The 22,606-nt window shown below is 42.2% G+C and overlaps 1 protein-coding gene across 5 annotated transcripts in view; it reads left to right on the top strand.

Moving 5' to 3' along the window:
- The first annotated feature begins 1,838 nt into the window (after nt 1-1,838).
- The window catches only part of SIPA1L2 (signal induced proliferation associated 1 like 2), a 182,978-nt gene continuing 162,210 nt past the window's right edge, over nt 1,839-22,606 (top strand). For 3 of the 5 annotated variants that reach the window (XM_067293458.1, XM_067293455.1, XM_067293456.1), the window contains exon 1: nt 1,841-2,132. The gene's annotated coding sequence lies outside the window, so the exon portion shown is untranslated. Of the gene's footprint in view, nt 2,133-10,357; nt 10,383-22,606 lie in introns of those variants that run through there. The other 2 variants (XM_067293459.1, XM_067293457.1) reach the window with 2 other exon arrangements.

Genomic DNA, 22,606 nt, shown 5'->3' with positions numbered 1-22,606 from the left:
TAACACTCAAGAAGGCATCTAAACACTAATAATATATGTGATGTTTGCTGGTGCTTTTAGAATAAATGATGACATATAAATTTTGTTCTACTAATAAGCCTGCATGAATCTGTGCTTAAATTTACAAATGTGAACTTTCTTGATTTAAAATGCATATTAAAACAACAGTTAAGCATAATAACCCCAAATTTGGCCTGCCCTGGGTGTTTTGGATCTTGGTGTACACGTGGCAGTTGCTTTCCACTATATCCTTCTTCTCTGTTTCCAGCAAAGGGTAGGCAGAGAGAAGTTTACAAGGCAGTGGAATAATTGTATATGTCAATACGCAACCTGCTCACCAGAGCTGAGCAAACTGGTATGACCAGAAAGTTACATACTCATGAGAGGTGGGCGCGGGCGGAGGGGAAAGCAAGCGAGAGAAGACTAAAGAAAATAAAAGAATCATGGATTGTTTCTGCAGGGTTCTGTAGGAGTAGACTTTTATTCCAACGCTGATGCAGGCCTTGTAATTTGGGGTAGCAGATGGAAGCAGCCACATCAGTCACGATGACATCTTTTATGTTGCAACCTCCGTGTAGAGGTGGGTCCTATGATTGCAGATGTGGCCCCTTGCAGAACTGGCCCACAGAGCAGAAACAGGGAAATTCAAATTTCAAAACCAGACTTTGGTTTGCTTACCAGAGCTTGTGGAGGAGGTGGAGGAAATGCAGATACCTCGCCATGGCTTATTTGGCAGGCAAATTAAACATGTTCAGAGCTGTACAACATGGAAAGAAAGCACCCCTGTGCTGTATGTGACCATATACGATTTAAAAGCAGCATGCAGGAGGCAGAGCACATAGGGCAATTCTGAGGACTTGGCTGCCAGGCGTTTATTTATTATAGGTATCTTTGGTTTGGAGTTATAGGTAAGAACAACAGGCACTAAAGGACAGGAACAAAGCCAAAGACTTGGCAGGGGTCGCTCCCCGATGCGACCCCCGAGGGTCTTGCACGGCAGTGCCGATTGAGCAAGATTTGATTTTCAGGGCTTTCATTACGGTGACACAGAGCTTTTTAGGGTGACACAGAGGTCTCCCAGTTGCTCGGGGGGTCCCGAGGGAGGGAGTGGAGTGGCGCCGGGCCCGCGCGCAGCGGCCGTTGGCGCTAACGGCCTCGGGGCGGGCGCCGGCCGCCGCGCGGGGACCCGCGGCGGGGGGCCGGGCCGGGCCCGGCGGCGTTGTCCAGGGTCTTGAAAGCGGGGACGACGAGCCGTGCGGGGTAGGGGACGTGCCACAGCGCTGCGGAGGACCCCGCTCTGCCTGCGCCCTCCGCGGGGGCTTGGCTCCGGCTCCGCAGCGCCTGAGCGCCCCGTTCTGCTGAGGCACCGGGGCGGCAGCCCGCGCCCACCGGCTCCTTGCCGGGCAGGGCGCTTCCCGGGCGCCGGGCCCTCCGTCCCAGCCCAGCCCACCTGTTGCTCCCTTCCATTCATCAACCGGCCGCCTCGCCCCGGGCCCCAGGGCGCACCGCGGAGCCCGGGGCCGGCACGGGGACCCCTCCCGCGCCCCCGCCGGGCCGGCTGAAAGCGGGGGGTGGGGGGGCGGTGGGCACGCTGCAGGGCGGGGCCTGGTGTTTTGTTTGCGCGACAGCGCGAGTGGCCAGTGCGGAGTTCGCATTCCCCCGGGGCCGAGCCGGCGGAGCCAATGGAAGGCGGGGCCGGGAGAAGGGGGTGGGGCCTGAGGGTGTGTGAGGGAAAGTGAGGGCGTGTGTGTGTCGGTGCCGCTCCCTCCTTCCGCCTCTCTTCCCCGTCCAGCGGCTGAGGCGCACTCGAGACCCAGCGCCGGGGAGAGCGCGAGGGAGCGAGCGCGGGAGCGAGCGCCAGGAAGGGGGCGGGGGGAGCGGGCGGAGGAGCAGCGCGCGCGTGCGCGCGCGCCAGGCAGCCAGCCCGCGAGACCCCAACGGGCGCCCGTTCCGTTAACGGCTCCGCCGCCCCGCGGACAGTTCGTCCTGCGGGAGGGGCGAGGAGCGCGGCCGCTCGCAGGGAGCAGCGCGGGGAGAGGCCAGGCGAGGAGAGGAGTGGGCGTGTGTGCGTGCGTGGAGAGGGGGCGATGGGGATCCCGCGGCGAGAGCAGCCACAGCGAGGGCAGCAGCAGGTAAGGAGCGGCGCCTGCCACCGCGTCCGTGCCCCGCGGGGCGGAGGGGGGGACGGGACGGGTGGCCGAAGGAGAGCGGAGCGGAGCGTGCGGGTGCTTTCCCTCCCGAGAAGGGCTCGGGGCGGCAGTTTGGGGAGGGGAGGCGGTGGGGAGGGACCCCTCTCCTATCTCCTTTCCCCTACCTTTGGGGGGCCCCCGGCTGTGGGGGAGGGAGCCTCGGCTTCTCAGGGGCTCCGTGGAGCGCCCCAGCTGGGAGGACGGCGGTCTGCGGGGGGAAGCGGCGGGTCTGCTGCCCTGCGGAGCCGGGAGAGGAGCCCCCCGCACCGGCACCGGCGCCCCCGTCTGGGCCGCGGTCCCCGTCCCCCCCCCCAGCGCTCGCCCTAGCCCGCCGCGGCGCTCTCCCCGCCGCGCCGGAGCGGGATCGCTTGCTCCCGCACGTCGCCTTTATAAATAGCGTTGTGACCTGCTAACTAAACTCTCGAGGGCGGCCGTGGGGGCGGCACGGGTGTAAATCAGGTCGTCAGTCACTTAAAGAGTGGCTCTGACCGTCGCTAGCAGCTCTGCGCGTAGACGCGTTGTTTCAGTCTTTGAAGCCCACTTAAAGAATAATGGCAATTACAGAGTAAGTTTCTCTTCATAGGACATCTCTGGGATATGGCTTTGTTTTTCAGAGGGGAGACAGTAGAATGGGGACCACCAGGCATATAAAATAACAGAGAGAAAGATTCTTTAGCTCGTGTCGTTTTCATAAGTGATTTTAATGCAATTTTCTTGTTTACTTGTGCCCGAGACTCAACCATATTTTCGGCTGTATTCTTTTCACTCTGTCACTTTGTAATGCTTTGCTATGTGTTCAGTGATCCATTCTCCAAACTTTGTGTTTGATTCATTAAATGATAGCCAGCTGAGATCAACTTTGCCTTAGATTTTTTAGTTATAAAGCTCATCTGTGGTGCTGCACAGCATTTTGCGTAGAACGTACATGTCTGCATGAATGCTGAACTAGTGTTTAGCCTGCTCTTGACAAAGACTACTCTGAAGTTGACAAATTTCAGATGTGGCTATTAACTAGCTTACTGGCCTACTTTGTGAATGTTTAGTACTTGATGCTGGACTATTTCAACACCTTAGTGGTTTGAATATTGGCTTTCAGCCTTGCTTTGCTGGCAGAAACTAGTTTTATTACTTACGATGCAGAAGACTTGCAAAGTTAAAGAGAATTGCTCATACAAATTCTCCCAAACTCTTTTGTGTGCAATTTTCACTTCTAAAAGTTAACACTAGATGGCTTTCTTATATCAGACATTCAACAGAGAAGGAAGGCCTCTAATCTGCCTCTGCAGCCTAGCATTCTGTATTTGTCTATTTTTTCCTTCCCATGAATACTAAACTACCTTCTTGATCAGTTCTGTGCTGATTAGACCAGAGCAGAATTTAAAGTTTGCTTGCTAGCTGACATAATTCATTGTTTTGATCAATGCTTCTTACTGTTTATAGACATCATTTTATATGTGTACTCCCAATAGCCAAAGCAAGTTTGTTTAGTCAGAAGATAGTTCTGAAAAATATTTAGGTTGTTTTAAAGGAAGGCAGCTGGATGGGAAGGGATGTTTTTAAATGGAATGGAACAATAATTCAGTCTGTTATTACTTAGTTTGACAGACTTGTCTTCATTTAAGAGGACCACAGTGTATTAAAAATATGTTTGTTCAGCTATTTTTTCCCCTAGATTCTCTACCTGACTATTTTAGAGTGATGCATTTTGGACTTGAATTGAGAAACCTATTGCCCCACGGCCTGCTGGATATAAGAATGTACCTAGGCCTGATGCAATTTATTTTCTGTGTTTTTCCCAAACTATGAGTGGACTGAGTGGAATACATTATTTGCCTCTGCATTAGCTTCTTGTGGTAGTATCTGTAGAATACCTGAATCTTAAATCTGATCTTTGAAATATCTTTTATTATTGACACAAAAATGTTTAAATCATCAAGAGATACAATGCATTATGGATATTTAAATCTCACTTAGTCTCCACAACAGTTGATTTATAATTTATGTAGCATACAGATAAAGCAAGACCACGGGAGAGGTCTCTGAACCTATTGTCTTGGTTTTGCATGCCCAGTGGGTTACCTTTCCAGGTCATGCAGCACTTAAATGTAACAGGAAGGAATACTTACTTGTAAGGATGCCAGACTGTTTCACCAATCATACTGGATCAATTAAAGATCATGTCATTCATATATACCAAGGGTATAATGTGAAACCTAGAATTAAACAAAACCTCAATTCTTTGTAGCTGGTATTTGCTTACTATGCAAATCAGAATATTTTTAGAGGTTTCTGTTCTGTTTTCCTGAAAGAAAGATAATGCAGTCTTTTTTGTAAACATTTAATGATCTACACCATTCCTTAAACACATTGTGAAATATACTTGCAGATGCAGAGAGCCAAACAAGAGGCTAAGCAAACCAGCAGTCAAAGCAGCCCAAACCATCCATTTCTTCTGCTGTCTGATGACCTTTACAAGTGAACTGAGGCAGTTCATTTTTTTTTCACTTTCAGCTTCATATTGGATGTATTAGTCAGGCATTGCACTTAGGATTTTTATGTGCAGATCAGCAGTTCTATCTACAGGAGAAAATAAATGATTTCTCCTTGCCTTGAATGGGATTAAGATTATATTTAGATGGCTGGATATTAAAATATTTTCAGTTGGTTCATAGCTTTTACAGATGAGTGATCTAGTTTGCTAATAATGAGTGAGAAATGCTATGTTATTATGAAAATAAAAGATCCAAGTTACAGATACAGTGATTGTGGAAAGAGGGTGGGGCACTGGGTTATCTAGTTTCTCATGTTAGTCATCCAAGATTACCAACAGTAGCTGTATTGACAGCTTGAAATGGAATCATGTTTTGATGAATGTGCCTTTCTCTTTGAAGGCAATTTTTGCTTTGCAGTTTAAAAAGTTTTATTTCCATATTATGTTTATGCTCAGACTTGACTAGTGATTGGGCAAGCTGGGTTTTGAATCAGTGAATGAAAGAGGAGATATGTGTTTAATACAATACTGCAAAATATAAAAGTCAGAATTTCTGCTATGTTAGGTAGCCTAATATGTATCTGATGCTTTAGAACATTACTTCTTGCAAACTTAAGAAAATTAAATGTTAGTGGGCCATTCAATTTATCTATTTTTAAGGGAAATTTCATTCTCTTATAAATCTGAACAGATCAGACTGTTGAGGCTAGGGGTGCCCCTCACCACCTTTTTTTATCCTATTTTTTCTGCCTGGATTATGTGGGAATTATTGGGAGAATTGTCTACCAAATCCAGCTGCTTGTAAGAATTCATGAAGACATTTTTATAGCTCTGGTTCTAGAATTTGCATTTTGTAGATGGAAAAGTAGGTTCACTTTTTTTGTATTTTAAAAAAACCCTAGTTTTTCCATGCAGGTTGTACCAAGAATATTAATTCCTTATGACATTCAGAGATATGATGCCATATAACTGTTCAAGTTTTTTTAGAAATGTTTAAAAAACCCACCTTTTTTGCAATAAACTTAAAAAAAAAAAAAGAAAAAGAATTAACTGAATGTTAAATATCTGATTTATCCTGAACATAATTGGTAAAAATTAGAGACTCTGCCTCTTTGTTCCTTTATGGTGAAGCACTGACTCCAGATTTAAAACCATTTTTAGGCATAACTGAATGAATTGAAGATTGAGACGGTTATTGTAATTGGTGGTACTCTTCTATTTTTTTTCAGCTAAAGACAGGACAGCAGCAGGTAGATGTGTCATTGTGATTATTTTGCACTGTGGTTCTTACTAGAACCTATGTAGACTCTTGCTTGGATCATGAATATGTAATTACATCAGCAGTTAGCTACTCATGATCTGTAAGTGGATTTCTCTAGTTTCTGGAATTTTTTAAATAGTGATAAATAGTTCATACATAATTAAAGATCTTGTTTAAAATATGCCCTGAATCCTTAGGGAGACAATCTTCTGAACACTTAATAAATGTAAGCAGATGCTGTCCCATCTTTTTGAATCTGCAAGCAGGCAGCTTTAATGAATCTGATGCTTTTTAAGAATAGTAGCTGCTTGAAAGGAAGCAGGCATTTGTTTTAGTCACTGTTAATTGGAGGTTCTGTGTTCCTTAGGAAACTGACATATTCACTTTACTCTAAAGCTTTTTGGAAAGCTATGAGAAGTAACATAAGAAGATATTGTATCTGTTTTGGAGGTTAAGGGGATCCAGAAGGAGGCTGGATGAGAGGTAGGAAATTGTACTGTGTAGTAATTAGGAGGCTGGAAGTTGGGGGGAGTTGAAGTTGTCATGACGTTTCCCTCCCTCTCAGCAGCTCTGCAAATTTCAGATGTACAAATAAAATTCTGAGCACAGGACTTGGAGTTTTGCCATTGACTTTGAATCTTTTCTTACATAATGTCTTTATTTGTTGTCCTGGTGCCTGCAGGGTGACATATCAAACCCTGCAGACGTTTGGATAATCCTCCTAATGCTATTTGCCCTTTCTTCCTTCCTCTCTCTTTTCCCCTGCTGCCCCCCCCCCCCCGTCCCTCCAAATTCTCACTGGCACAGTGCCTGTGGGTTGTGGTAAAGGCTACCTGCTACCTTTTAGGTAGGATTTTGAATCGTAGGCATTTTGAAATATAACTTCTCAGAAATTAAGGTATATGAAAATGATTTGATGGAATTTATGTTAGAGGACACATAATAGAAATATTAAGCTGTGATGTGAATCAACAATTTGCACTTCCATTTCTCTTCCAGGTCACCAACCTTTATTTTAAACCTCATATATTCTATGTTAAAGTTATAGAACTGATTTACAGATTACATAATAGATTGCAAATACATTTTGTTAAGTACTATAAGGAAAGATACTCTGAGAATACAAAAGGTTCTGTGGCAAATTAATTCAAATGGAATTAGAATATTTTTTTAAAATCTAGTATATGCTCTTGAACCCCTTCATAAATGTCATCTAATTTTTTGGTCTTGTTTGCTCTGTGTATATGAGATGGAAAGGAGATTCTGGCCCACCTTTAGAATACTCTTAATTTGTATTTCATGTGGGATTTTACATTTGCTTCAGTCAAAACTCCTGGTAAATTGTTCAAGGGTATGAAATCTGAGTGGCAACTAAGGGAAGTAAGGACAGAACAAAACTTTTTATAGATGTTAAATGTAAGTGTTGTTAAAATATTTACACTACTATTTTTTCCTTTCATTTGGAGGAGTAAAAGGGAATCCTGCAATTAATGTGTAGCTAGCAAAACTCTGCCACTGGAAAAGCAGTTCTGCTTTTATATTCTACAGAGAAGACCTTTTTTCAGTCGGTGTTTTTGTTTTGTTTTTCATAAGTCACTTAATCAAACTTTTCCTCTCTGATTGCTTTCATTTGTGCCTTTTGGTTCAAAAACATTACTTCCTACTTTATATATCTAAAGCACCTTCAAGGGAACAACTACCCCTTTGTATTTTTATAGCCTCTCAGCAGAAAGTGAATACTTGACATGTTTTAGCCAGAAATGTCATTGAAATATTAGTGTGGCACTGACTGAAGAAAAATCGTGTGACTGTGTATATGCATGCATGCTCACGCATAATGTGTGTATCATACCTAGTGTGTGGGTGAACACAGACATACATATTTGCTGTGCTTGCCTTGCTGATTGCAAGGCCAGCTGCTCTTGACAAATTAGGAGCATTTAAGGTGATGAGGTTATCCTTGCTGTTCTGCTATAGTAAAGTAAGTCTTGTTTTTGCTTTGTGAGGTTGTCAGGACAACAGATTATTATTATCGTTCCTAGTGTTTTTTGTTTTTGTTTTTTTTCTTTATCAATGGAGGGAGCTGTTTAAAATGGTGAGTGGTTGCCTTGCCTGGGGCTGCAAGGATTGCCAGCTGTGATTTGGGTTGAGCAGTATGCTCTGGGTTTGTCATGTAAAAATTCTAATTGATGATGAATACAAACCCACTGTGAGAATAATTTTGTTCATTGGACTAATGCAAAACAACCCATTGTATTTACAAACCCATGCCCTATTTTCTCAGCAGCATTGTCATTATTCCCCTGTTCTCTCACATTAGAGACTCAAAGAAAAATGTTTTGTATGTTTAACATTATGGAACCTAGGCTATGAGTTGAGACAAGGCAGGAATTAGTTTAAGGCCTGTGTTATGTCAGTGTGTTCCAGTCTGACACTGGAAAGCTAACAAGTGAAACCACTGGGAATTTCTACTAGTGTATTTTGTTATGTCTTCTACAAAAACATCTTATGAAGTTGTTCAATGATAAGCTATAAAGTAATTGCTTTAGTATTGCCAGTTGGAAAAATTACTATTCTGTATTACATGGTAAATGGAAGAAGAATGCCCGTTACTACACACAAAAGCTAAGTCACGAAAAAGGTGCTCTCTGCATGTGGTCATTATATACATATGATGAAATAATTTCAACTGAAATATCTTTTATGTTCTGGGATGGGAGAATTGTTGGGATGTTCAGTAGGGAGTACTATACGAGGAAAGCTACCAAACAACTTCAAAGAAAAGTTTTTTTTGTTTTTTTTTTTAAATTTTATAAAATGTGCTAACACATGGAACTTGTTTTGATACTTCCACAGATTCCTTTATATTGCTGATATAAAGATGTCCCTTAGTCTGATCTTGAAGCTCTTTGATCTGGGTTGATCTGTATTTGTCAGTGAAGTGATATCCAGGTAGTTAAAATACTTCATCAAAATAGTAATCTTCTATTTCAAATTCCTTTTCTAGAGAACTAGAACAAATGTCCATTTGCAGAGTATTTTAGCAGGGACACCTGGGCATCTGTGTTCTGTTGTGGAACCTGTCTGACAGAATTAGAAGCTATTGGGATAAGCTTGTGAATGATGAAAATATTTTCTCCTTTACCTGGCTGACTTTTTTTTGAGATCAGCCAGTAGGTCCAGAGGTTGTTGTCTTCGCCCTCTTGGCTCCTCTGCTACTTGCCTGTTCTTCCCCCCCCCCCCCCCCCCCAGCTTACTTTGTATATTTGTACATCTCTGAATCACACAAGCCTTGTTTGCATAGGAAAAACATTTTAAATGATTATTTTTAAAGATGATGAGAAGAGACAGCATAAATAATCATCAGTATGATCTGTAACAATGCAAGGACCAGGTTGGCTTATTTCCATTTATCCTCAAATGTAGAACTTGACCAGTTTGCTAAGAGAAGGAAATAGGATAGAAAAGTTTCTTTGAGTCGGTCAAGAGCTGTAGATGTGGTTGCTTGGGGTGCTATACCAAAAAACATCCTGTCAAATATCAGCTGAACTTCAACCATATTTCTAGATGATATGAGATTGTTACTGTTCAAGCAGAGGGTTGGTGGGGTCCTCAGCTTTTGTTGGTTTCTTACCCTGGACACCTGAAATCATTACTGTTAGTGAAGCTTTCTGAATGAAGGGCAAGCAGTACCTAGTTAATCCATGAGCTTCCGAGCTTTGATAACTTTGCTGTTGTCAGTGTTTCTCCAACCGTAGGGATGCTTAGTGCCTCTTCTCTGTGGTTGTGTAATTTTTTTAATGATATTTCTGCGAGCATAATTATCCTTGAAACTCTGTCTTTCTATCAAATTTTGCTGAGTCAAACAGCAGGCTCAAATCTTGAGGGTGAGGGAGGAGTTATACTGTATGATTACATAAGCCTTGTTTCCTTAGAAAATAATTCTTAAAAAGAGCTGATCTTCTTTCCATCACACTGGTCTGTAGCAAATGGATACTGTATTCTGTAAAGTGTCTTGTTTTTCCTTTAAGCTTTACTGCTGCTTTTTTTGTGTATTGTTAAATATGTAAGACTATATTAATACTATAAATTATAAAATGAACTCTTGGACCAGGTAATGTGCATACAAACTGTATCTCTGTATGCACAAATAGTCAGTTAAATATCTGCCTTGCTCTGCACCTATGAAGCTATGTGGCTCCAAGTTAAAACAGAATATTTACATGCATGCATACTAATGTTCATTTCTCCTGGGAAAATATATGCATAATGGCACTCCTTTTTCTCTTTCTTATGTAGACTGTACCCAACAATGTCAGCATTCCTGTTCACTCATTTTACTACATTCAGTATGCCTGTAGATCAGAGGTGTTCAAACTTGCAGCTTAAAGAGATTCTCAAGAAACGCTTTCCTTTTCTTACCGTCTGAACCACTCTCTTAGTACGATTGTATGAATTCTTTTTGGCAGCTATAGAAGTCACTGCGTGGAAAAGTAATAATAACAGACTGCTAAAATATGTTAGATCCTTCTCTTTGTCACTTAGCAACAGGTTGTGGAGTTGAAAAAACAGCTCCAGGAAACTAACTATTCTTCATCGAATCTCAGCAAGTGCTCTCCAGACTCCTAGTCACCTATGGGTTATAGTGTGAAACTTTTGTTCATCTGGAAAACCATTAATAAATCCCTTAAGCAGAGGTCAGCTTGTCTGTTGCAGCCATTTATGAAATCCTAATCAGTTAAAATGATAAAGAATTTTAATTTTTGTTTAGGTAATTCAATTCTGCTTTGTCTGTTATAGTCTGAAGCCTTTCCCATTGCATCATTCATGTATGAGAGGGATAACTCCTCTGGGTTTCCCAGATTGGATGGTGAAATTAGTATTTCTTCTAATGGAATATATTTACAGCTTCTGCAATTTAAAACCTCTCTATTTTTTGCATAAGCATATTCTTCTTTATTTCTCTGTTTTGTTCCCCAAAAGGAAGAAATCTAGAGCAATTGTATTTTTGTCTAAATAATAATTAAAAAGGTCTTGTATGGAGTCACTGATTATTTTTTACGTGTTGCGTATTGATAGTCTTGAGACATTTCTGTATACTGCTGAAAGTGTAAATGCCATCAGATTAGATATAATGTTGCTTATCGCAGTTTGTATGCCATCTATCTTGACTTTATTGAGGCTTTCAGCATGATTTTTCTTAGCATCCTTATAACCAAGTTGGAGTGTTATAGTTTGGATGAGGACTACTAGAGGAGTGAAAAGGTGGCTGGATTGTCAGGCTCAAAAGGTAGTGGGTAATGATTTTTACTCTACCTGGAGACCAGTTACAAGTTGAGTACTGTACTGAGATCTGTCCTGCTTAATACCTTTCTCAATAACCTGGAGAAAGAGATGAACTGTACCTTTGTCAGATTTGTGGGTGATGTCAAATTGGGGGAGGAGTTGATAAGCCTGAGGGCACTGCTCTTCAATTTAGAGAAGCTGGAGGAGTGGACCAATATGAACCTCATGAAATTCAACAATGATAAATACTAAGTCTTGCACCTGATGTGGAAGAACCTCTTGCAGTGCTACGGGCTGGGGATTGACTGCCTGGGGAGCAGCTCTGCTGAAAAGGACCTGGGTGTCCTGCTGCACCTAAATTAGCAGCGTGCCCAGACAGTGAAGAAGGCTAACAACATGCTCTGCTTCATGAACAGAGGTGTAGCCAGTAGGTCAGGGGAAGTGATTGTTTTCCTTTACTAGGCACTCATTATACCATATTGGGAATTTTGCATCCAGTTTTGGTTCCCCAAATACATGAGAAACATTGATTAAACTGTAGCAAGTCCAGTGGAGAGCCACCAAGATGAGGGGGTTGGAGTGCATGAGGAGATACTGAGGGAGCTTGGCCTGCATAGCCTGGACAACAGAAGGCTTAGGGTAGACCTAATAGCATCCTTGTGATACCTAAGAGGGGGTTATTAAGACAGGGACGGGTCCTTTACAGAGGTACATGGCAGGAGGACAAGAAACAGTGGTCATAATCTAAACCAGGTGAGGTTCTCGACGTTAGGGGGAAAAAAAAAATCACCTTGAGGACAGTAAGAAATAGGAACAAGTAGCCCAGAGAGGCTGTGGAATCTCCATCCTTGGAAGTTTTGAAGACCAGACTGGACAAAGCCTTAGTCTACCTGGTCTGAATTCAGTGCTTTGAGCATGAGGTTGGACTAGATGATGTCCTGAGGTATCTTCCAGTATAAATTATTCTATGAAATATCATGATTTTTGATGATTGGTCTAATAATTGAGAATTTTAGTTGATATTCTACTGTACTGTGTTTCTGTTTTATATTTATTCTAGTAAAAAAAAATCTTGTCATCATAATAGAAAAATATTCTTTATGTCTAAGAACAAGAATATTATGTACTCATATATTCTTTGGTTTAAACCAGTTGACAAGAATTCCTAAATAAATTACTGACAGTTAAATATTTTATAACTATAATCCTTTACTCAACAAAAGAATAAGCACTTTAAGAAAATAGCATCTTTTCAGGTTTTGCTTTAGATATACTTTGCTCACCTTGTCACTGAATTCTAAAACATGAATAGCAATGCTAGAATTTGAATGTGTGAACATCTATTGAGCTACTTAGTTGGCTTTCTTCCAAAAGATTGTTTTACTGCTCGAAAGAGCAGGACAATTTGAGTTTGAAATTGGCTCTCGGCCAGTCAAAGCTACATTTGTGTTTAATTCTTTTGCACTGACTACTAATTTTATTATTGTGAAACTTTTGATAATACATGCTAGAGTTATCCATATGGCTGGAAAAAATATGTTGAGGCTTGTCAAATTATTTTAAAATTGGAATTAAAGTGGTTCAGCTCCGTAAACAGCTTCTTCTGGCACCTTTTTATGTTTAGTCTTACCTGTTAACTTCATTAACCATAAACAAGAACCAGCAGAACCTCAGAAGACTGAAGCAATACTTGTTCTTGCTCATCCAACTTCAGAATAATTATACTATTAAATATTTCTATGCTTACCAGAGCATGGACCAGAAGAAGAACAACAGAAAAAAACAAACAAAAACCTCCAAGCTCGATATTCAGATCCCTGTTTTGGTTTTTATATACCATTTTATTAAGTGTTTAAAAATTCAGGATTTTGTATAACATTCAGCTTCAATATGAAAAAGGTTGTAAATGCATGCTGAGCTAAGCATAACAAACAGGAAAGGGAAGGGAAAGAATTTCCTTTAGGGTAAAATTCTTTAAAGCTGAAATAACCCTGACACTGCTTGTCAGTTGGCAGATTACTACTTATGTTCTGAAGTTTTTTTTTTTTTTTTTTTTTTTTTGCTAGAGGTGAGAAGGAATCTTTTTTTATTTGTCATCCTTTTGGATGGTGTTGGAGAGGATTTGGAGAAGCTCAGTCTGACCTCCTATCAAGTCATAGTTTCAAGAAAATGTGGTAAAATTTTAACTTTGTTAAACTGATAGATTTGCAAAAGTGCTGAATTTTGAGGCTGATGATTGGTGCGGATTGGCAGCCCTAGCCTGAAACCTTTGTCCTAAATCAAACCAAATGTGGGAAGCAGCAACATGCTAAACTCAATTACTTCATTCCTTTCTAATCATGTTGCTACAGAAAGAAACTACATCATTGATCTCTTTCCTAAATCAGTTGCACTCCATTTTGAATTATGGATGGGATGGGTTCCTGTTTTTGTTTTGTTTTGTTTTCTCCTATCTCACGCTTGTAAAAGAAGGCTGTTCCAGGAACCACCTTACTGAGGAGCAGAATTTTCTGCTAACTTGAATGTGGAATACATGCTGAGATTGCTGCCCATTTGTTCAGTTTTACCCTTATTTTCCCTAAATGACTTATTTCTTCCTTCCTGATACTTATCGACAGCTTGCTCTCTGACCTCATTTTCATAGGTTAAACTAGCCAAATATTTAGCCAAATGTCAAACAAGCTGAACGTTTAGTTTCCCCTTATAAAGTAAGATGACTGGGGAGCGAAGACCCTTCTTTGCACTTGTTAGGTTAGTGTGTTTCTGATATGGCTAAGAAGAACTTACGCAGTATGCTAAATCAAGTCTTGTCTGTGGCAGATACAATGGCATTAAAGCTTTGTCTCTACTGGAAATATCTTATTTGATGCCTCCTGAGATAAATGGCACTGGTCTCTTACACAGTGGTTCAGTTGTGTCTTCATGTTGAGTACAATGTCATAGTTATTCTCTTTCTGTTGTTTTAAGCTGATGAGCTACCAGACTGATCAAAATTTTCTGCTATAGTCCCTGAGTGAATGAATTTTGCACATAAGATAAATGTGGAATGAAATTGCTCCTGAAAGCTCACCTTGTTCTTTCTCTATTGTATTTTGACCTTCCTCTGGAGTGGCAGTGCTTCTCAACTTTGTGTTGTCTTCAGACTTCATTAGCAACTTCCACTTTTTGTGTCGAGGTCTTTATTGAAAATATGAAGTAACACTGATTCCAAGACTGATCTTTGACTTTATCTAATGGACTGTTTTAGTCCTAGCTTCTTTTTCAGGACAGTCTATTGTCCCTCTATTTTCAGTATGGTACTGTATCAGATACTTTGTTAATTCCAAGTTGGATCAACAGATTTTTTTTTGTATATCATTGATGAACTGATCTAGGGAATCTTGCTACTGTGTAAAGCTGCTGCAGCTCCAGAGCCAGCCACTTTGTGATGCTTGCAGGAACCCAGCTGGAGCAGCAACTCTTGCTGAATTCCTAAATACGTCCTAGTGTGGCTTACATGCCAAGCAGAGACAGCATGGTAATTTAAAATAAAGTAGTAGTGGTATGGCATACTGCCCAACCTCAAGAATAGCTATAGAAAGTAATCTGTGAAAAACACCTTTCTAAAATCGATGTGGAATCATTAAGTTTTTGGAAAGTTTGGATTTTACCGGCTATTCTTTATTTTAAATATTCTTTCGGCTTCAACCTGAAGAGATGTGTTAAACATGGGAGGGAGAATGACATGGGAAATGAGATTGAGTATTTGTAAAAGAATATATAAGGGAAAACAATATGAGAGGGGGAAAAGGCTGACTGTTCTGGTCAGTTAGGAAGTATTGTTCAGGATGGTACTTTACATTTTATTACAGTTAAAGGTGGCATTTCTAAGAAATGCATATAATCCTTTATCTAGAAGATTGCATGTTCACTAAAAATAATGTGATGTTAAATGTAATTAAAGAAAAGGTAGCTTATGTGTAGATATTGTTTCCTGGGTCATCTGTTTTTTAGCTTAGCAGAGGCTCATTTTATTGTTTTTATAAAGCATGTTTGGAAGGATTTTAAGCACTTCTTCAAATAAAAGTTGGACATCAAAGGATGTGCTCCAAATTAATGCCTTTTTTTTTGTGCAGAGTAGTACCTTTAGTGCAGGCAGTGCATCAGGTCCTAATGAGTGGCCTTGTGAACAGTGCAGAAAGGAGGCTTTTACATACAAAGTAGCATCCAGGATTGTATAAGACTCAAATATATTTACATCATCTGGAACTGAATGCTCAGAAAATGGCAGTATTGAATCCTGATTTCTTATGATGCGTTTTGTAAACTAATTGTTTTGCCAGGCCTTTGCAAAACCTAATCCTAGCTGCTATCAGAATCAGTAACTGTCTGTCTTAGTCTAACGTGTACTCTCAAACCTTTACCTAAAATATGGAAACAGGTAAAGTTAAAAGCTTGAAAGCTGTAACAGTACTTGCTCACTTCGTGATATTCTGCTTTCCCATGTGTGAGTATATGTTTAAATATGGAAAACGGTAACTGATACTTGGTAAGGGATGTAAAGTGAAGTTGTCAAACTGGAGAACCAGAAAGCTATGGTAAACTATTGGTTCCCACTTACTAATCTGCCCATTTTTTGAAGGTGGCTAGATTTAGTCCCAAACTGTGTGTTACCTCAAAATTTATACAAACTGCCTAGAATTTTCATAGCTGTGAAATGAGCTTTTTTTCATCCAAACTGTATTTTTTCATCCAGCCCAACTAAACTCTTGATTGTGTCAAAAGGCTGGTAGATGTTTGGCTCACAACTGCTAGTGGAATACACAGGGGAAAAGCAGACCTCTCAGAACTTAATGTCAAACCAAGATCTGCAGCTGGTCAGCTCACAAGTGAGACCCCTTTCTTCATGGTTACAGCTTCAGAGTTTCTTCTTTCCAATTTATTCCTTTCCAATTTATTTTAATATAACTTCTAGAAGGAAATAATTCCAAACAATTCAACAAAACTCTACAGATATCTGCTAGAGGAAAAATATGTAAATTGTGCTGTGCCAAAGAATTTGCCTAGTTTTTCATATTGCAGGGAGCAATGAGTCTTATTTTTCTTTTAAGGTTTTTGACTCTGATTCTTAGGTCAATTACTCATGATTTCCATTCATTAGTGGGTTTAAAATGTGTGCCCTGTTATGGAAAATCAGGCTCGCCGGCCTCCATAACAGTTTGGCGACCCAGGTGGGACCCTAGGTGACCACCGTCGGGGCCTCTCGTCTCCAAACGATCATCTGGCGCCATCGGGTGAGTTCACCTGGGATCTTTGGCAACGGGAGGCACCGAGAGGGTGAGTCTTAAATTCCTGCCTAAATTCTAAATTCTGGTTTGGTAACAAAGTGCACTGTAAGGGTTACGTGGGCTGATCACCGTAAGGCGCCCAGGTTTTGGGGTGGGTTCGAGTCCCACGCCCGGGTTTTGGGGTGGGTTCGAGTCCCACGCCCGGGTTTTGGGGTGGGTTCGAGTCCCACGCCCGGGTTTTGGGGTGGGTTCGAGTCCCACGCCCGGGTTTTGGGGTGGGTTCGAGTCCCACGCCCGGGTTTTGGGGTGGGTTCGAGTCCCACGCCCGGGTTTTGGGGTGGGTTCGAGTCCCACGCCCGGGTTTTGGGGTGGGTTCGAGTCCCACGCCCGGGTTTTGGGGTGGGTTCGAGTCCCACGCCCGGGTTTTGGGGTGGGTTCGAGTCCCACGCCCGGGTTTTGGGGTGGGTTCGAGTCCCACGCCCGGGTTTGGGGTGGGTTCGAGTCCCACGCCCGGGTTTGGGGTGGGTTCGAGTCCCACGCCCGGGTTTGGGGTGGGTTCGAGTCCCACGCCCGGGTTTGGGGTGGGTTCGAGTCCCGTCTCACTCCGGCCGGAAGGGGGGGAGTGCGCAGCCTGATCAGCGTAAGGTGCACTGCAAGACTAACTTAGAGTTACTGTGACTAGTGTGAGTGTGGATACCGGTACCGTGACTGGTGTGAGTGCGTATGACCTGGGAACCGAAAGGGGCACCCGTCGGCTGACAGAGCCGCCCACTGCGAAGGGACGGGAGTTCTAGCAGTCAAAGACTCGGGTGGTGTGAGTGCGGTTCCCAGAGAGAGAGAGTGAGAGAGAGAAAGAGTGTAATCATGCTGGCTGCAGGGGGTAATGAAAATTTAAATTCTGGTGTTGCTGAGAAAAAAAAAAAAAAAAAAAAGGTATATTATAAGGAAGTGTGCTGCCTGATCAGCATAAGACGCACTTTTCAGGAACTCAATATGGGAAATAAGTTCGGCATAGAAAAGGGGACGCCCTTAACCGAAATTCTGCAAAAATAGAGTAAGGTTGATGGTACCAAGAACCTAAGAGGGAAAAAAAAAAAAAAGGAAAAAAGGGGGGGGGATTGATCCAACTATATCAGGAGGATTGGCTGTTCCTGACAAAGGATGGTAACCCGGCAGAACGATGGCCACCACAGGGAACCTTTGGTCATCAGGAGTTAACTTTCCTGCGTCACCATTTGCAGGATAGGTTCCCCGGACAAATGGATTATTGGTGTGTATGGGACAGTTGGGCAAAGAAAAATTTTCTCAGAGTATTGAAAGTAGTGCAGCTGCTAAAACGCTTGTGGAAACTGCTCCACCCTATGCACCATCCTCTGCTTCAACTTCTCTATACCCCGCCTTGCCTTCCCCCTCTGCCTTTCAAGCCCCTTTGCATGTCGTTCCTGTGCCAGGAGTGCCCCCGCCAGGTCCGGACGGGGCACCTCGGGTAGCTACAACGCGAATTTACCGACCCTGGGGGCCCCAAGATTTGGTTGTATGGGGTCAACAAACTCCCAGGCTTAGGGAAGATCCAGAGAAAGTGTTACAAATTGTAAGAGGAATACTGCGGGCGTATGATCCTACATGGGGGGATGTACAAATGCTCCTTGAAGCCTTGTTCACTCCAGATGAAAAACACTCAATTCTGGATGTAAACCATCCTTGGGCAGGAGAGGGGGGTGTTGTGGCTGCCCGAACAGCCTGGCCAATTGTGGACCCCGGGTGGAATTATAATGTAGAGGCAGATTACAGGCAGTTGCAATTAGCCAGACAAGGCTTAGAAGAAGCTATACGGTTAGCAGGACAAAAGACCGCGAATTGGTCTAAAATAAGGGAGTGTCAGCAACAACCTGAGGAACAGCCCTCAGCTTTCCTCTCCAGACTATTTAAACAAATCAGAATGTTTGGAGGGGGGATAGACCCAGAAGCCGAGGCTAAGAGGCCTCTGATAGTTTCCACATTTGTGGATCAAATGGCCTCTGACATTAAAAAGTATTTTTCTAAACATGTTCCTGACTGGCCAGGGAAGTCTATGGATGAAATAGTACGCTTAGCCACATTTGTATATAACGGTCGAGATGAAGAGAAGGTGAAAGAAAAGAGACGACAGAAGAAAGGAAGTGAGTGTGTTAGCGGCTGTGTTAAGAGACGAGTTTAAAGAAACTAGAGGAAGGGGATGAGCAAGGGTCAGAGGAGACAGGCGGAACCAAAGCGAACGTATTGTACGCTTAAGAGTTAATGATTATTGCCATTATTGTGGTGAACAAGGGCACTGGCAGCAGGAATGCCCAGTGAGACCCCGCATGCCTAGGAATAGAAGGGATGGCATGGGACAGCCGAGTACTGGGAATGACACCAGGCAATTCCCAGCCAGTCCACAATGACAGGAGATGGGAGACCCAGAAGACACCGTGGGAATGGGGGTAAATTTATGGGATATAGATTTGGATTTCAGGGGGCAGGTAATGGCAAATATAGCAGGTCAAGAAATTCCCTTCTTAGTGGATACTGGAGCTACCCTTTCTCTTCTGAATTTTGAGCCTAAAGGATGTAAGTCATCAGATAAAATAACAATACAGGGAGTAATGGGAAAAGGCGAACGAACGTTGACTAAGCCCTTGTTGCTCACTATTGGAGGAAAAGGAGTGTGGGGACGTTTCATAATTTCCATGGATTCACCCTTTTGCCTTTTAGGGAGGGATCTCTTACAAGCCCTGGATACCCAGATCTGCTTACAGCCGGAAGGGATGAAATTAATAATAATGGGCTCATGTGTTCTGGCTGAGACACCAGAACCAGAGTCAACTAATCTGCAAATTCCGACAGGTTTAGAATCAGTTCCTGGAAAGTTATGGAGCTCTTCAGGGATTGATGTTGGACTATTGAAATCAGCTAGTCCAGTCTCAATCAAAACAAGGGGAGGATTACCTCCCGCGGTTAAACAATACCCTATCCCAAAGGAAGCAGAGAAAAGTATCCAAAAGCAAATTGATCACTATCTAAAACTGGGTATCCTTAGAGTTTGTGAATCCCCATACAACACCCCGATTCTGCCAGTTAAAAAGAATAGGCAGGATTCTAAATGGCGATCCGGAGTATCGGTTTGTACAAGACCTAAGAGTTGTAAACCAAAATGTAATCGCTCCGCATCCAGTAGTTCCTGACCCATCAACTATATTACCACAGATGCTCCACTGGGCAACTTATTTTACTGTGATTGATTTAACAGCAGCCTTTTTTAGTATACCAGTAGCTGAGGACAGCCAAGATCTTTTTGCCTTCACTTGGAAGGGACAACAATTGACTCGGACTAGGCTACTACAGGGATTTACTGGGTCTCCGACTATTTTTTTCACGTATACTTAAAAATGATCTGGCAGATATCAAACTTCCAGGACATTCAGTGTTAATACAGTATGTGGATGATTTGTTATTAGCAAGTAAAGATTACGAGACATGTTTGAAAGACACTATTTCTCTATGTAACGCTCTTGCTGAGAAAGGACATCGAGCATCTCCGTCCAAGCTCCAGCTGTGTCAACAAGAGGTAAAATATTTGGGGTTTATCTTGAAGGAGGGACACAGATTAATTGATCCAGAACGGGTAAAGACAATTCTCAATATACCCCGTCCTATAACAAAAAAGCAATTTAGGGGATTTTTAGGAGCTGTAGGATTTTGTCAGCCATGGATTCCTGGGTTGGGAGAGCTTACCAAACCATTGGTCCATGCAACAAAAACGGAGGAGACAGAGCCTTTGACCTGGACTCCAGAAAAAGAGAAAGCTTTTACATCTGTAAAAAGGGTGTTGGTCTCAGCCCCGGCTCTAGGACTACCAGATTAGAGTAAGCCATTTGAATTATTTGTTCATGAACTACGGAGTAGCAAGTGGAGTATTCAGTCAAAAACTAGGTCCTCACCGTAGGCCAGTGGCCTATTACTTCACCCAACTAGATGCGGTAATCAAAGGCACTCCAGGATGCATCAGAGCATAGTAGCTACAGCAGCCCTTATTAGAAAAACACGACCTGAAGTTTTGGGTCACCCAATGACTGTGTATATGCCACAGAAGAAGAAAGAGAATTGGAAAAAGCGTGAAGTGGTTCAAGACGAAAAAGGAATTTGGACTATCAGGGGTAAGCCCATCCTTTCCTTAAGGTATTTACTTTCTACAGATAGGTGATATCATGATCGTGGACATGGAGGAGCATTGACTGTCGCCTCATGTACTCTACAAACCTGGGCAGCTCCTGAGTGCATGTGGTTGCAAAATGCATAACAACAACCTGCCCAACTTGCCAAAAATTTAACGATACTTATCCTAAGATTAACGGAAGAGGCCTCCCACGGGCTTATTTTCCATTCCAGTGTCTACAAATTGACTATGCTGACATGCCAGCAGCAGAAGGATTTAAACATCTTCTTGTGACAGTTGATCAACTAAGCAGATGGGTGGAAGCCTTTCCTACCTGCAAAGCAGATACGGCTGCAGTGATTAAAGCCTTGTTAAAGGAAATTGTCCCTAGGTCTGGAGTCCCAGAAACTGTAGATTCAGGTAGGGGTTCGCACTTTTCAGCAGGAGTTTTAGGGAAATTATATCAAATGCTAGGAATTCATAGAGAATTGTACACACCTTATCATCCCCAGTCTTGAGGACAAACTGAGAGAATGAACAGAACTATTAAAAACAAGTTAGCATGGGTATGTACACAGGCAAGTCTCAAATGGCCTAATGCCTTAAACTTAGTGCTGTGGGAAATTAGAACAACCCCTGTACAACAGGTAGGATTATCCCCAGCAGAAGTCTTATTTGGGCATCAATTGGCTACAGGAACTTATATCCCAGCTAAGACCAGCCTGTTGGATGGAGATGAACAGCTAACCCAGTATGTTCTAGGTATGCAAAAAAGGTTTGAAAATCTTAAAATTATATATATATTTATTTGTGAGATAAACACTGTCAAAGCTCAAGACATTTGTCTTGATACTGAACAAAATGTTTGTCATTTTGAAATACATCCTGATGAAACCCCTGAAACTGTACTTGTATATATTGGAAAAGGATGTGTCTGTATGAGAACTCTCTGTAATCTTATATTCATAGATAACATTACTGTAGACACAAGTAATCATTCAAATATTTGTGTTTGTAATTTTTCTAAAGTTATGGGCTGTGACTTTAATTATTCAGCTCCTGTTGTGTCTCATCAATTAATACAATCTAATTATACCTTAAGTCAAGATTTATTACCTACCCCCATCGGAATGAACCTTACATTGGTACAGAAACTACTACAACATGATGACCTGTGTCAACTGTTAAAACGCATCCGAAATAATGGACAAAAAACTCTAATCACTGTTCATCATGATGCAGAAGAGATACTCCATATCTTGGAAAGAGTGAAGAAGAATGGAGAATATCATTGGTGGGAGACTCTTCTGGGATGGTCACCAACTGCAACAGGGATCTATAATCACATGTTGCACCCAGTAATAGTTATGTTAAGTTTGACCATGTTATGCCTATTGCTTACAACCATATTGTATATAAGATTATGGAGAGTGATAGTACGCCTCGAAAGGCTTCGAGAACTCTGCTTAACATATTAGCAGGGATGCTTAATAAAAACAAAGGGAGGACTGTTAGAGAATATTGAACTGAAGCTGTCTAGAATTAATTGCTTAGCATAACTTGCTTAGCATTAGTAGCTAAATTTGCTGAAGCCTTAGGCCTCAGGCTGTGAACTTGCTGTGAACTTTTACTTAGATAAGTAAAAGGGGGCCCCAGAGCCGGTTCAAGCTGGAGGGATAAAGAAGTTACACGGACAGCAGGAGTAGCCAACCTTGAAGATAAGCTGCGGCCTGCCTAGAGACAATAAAGGGGCCCAAAGAAGAAGGGGAAGAACCGAGACCTAACTATTACTATTGGTCCAAACTATCGCTTAAGGGGTGGGGAATTTAGATTGTAAGGGTATAATTGCCCAGGGATTTCTTTGTTCGGGGTCCCTCTTCGGAGGCACCCAGCTCGAGCTGTAATTACCGCACGTATGTCATTAAATTTTATTTTTCT

This window comes from Apteryx mantelli, chromosome 3, assembly GCF_036417845.1.
Source record: "Apteryx mantelli isolate bAptMan1 chromosome 3, bAptMan1.hap1, whole genome shotgun sequence".
NCBI lineage: Eukaryota > Metazoa > Chordata > Aves > Apterygiformes > Apterygidae > Apteryx > Apteryx mantelli.
This window is presented reverse-complemented; position numbering and strand designations above follow the sequence as displayed.